We start from the raw sequence: 244 nt of genomic DNA on the forward strand, positions 1-244 counted from the left end.
TGTGCCTTTTATATACTGACTGAAACGGCTTCCCCTCTTCTCCCCTCTCTCTCTCTCTCTCCTCTCTTCTCTTCTCTCTCCTCTTTTCCTCTCCTCTCTCCCTCTCCCTCTTCCTTTTCCTCTCCCTCTTCCTTTTCCTCTCCCACTCCCAATCCCACTCTCACTTCCCCTCTCCCTCTCTTCTCTCTCTCTTTTCTTTTCCATGCTGTTGATTTGTTTGTTTTTTTCTTTCTCACAATTCCCT

This window comes from Penaeus monodon, chromosome 38, assembly GCF_015228065.2.
Source record: "Penaeus monodon isolate SGIC_2016 chromosome 38, NSTDA_Pmon_1, whole genome shotgun sequence".
NCBI lineage: Eukaryota > Metazoa > Arthropoda > Malacostraca > Decapoda > Penaeidae > Penaeus > Penaeus monodon.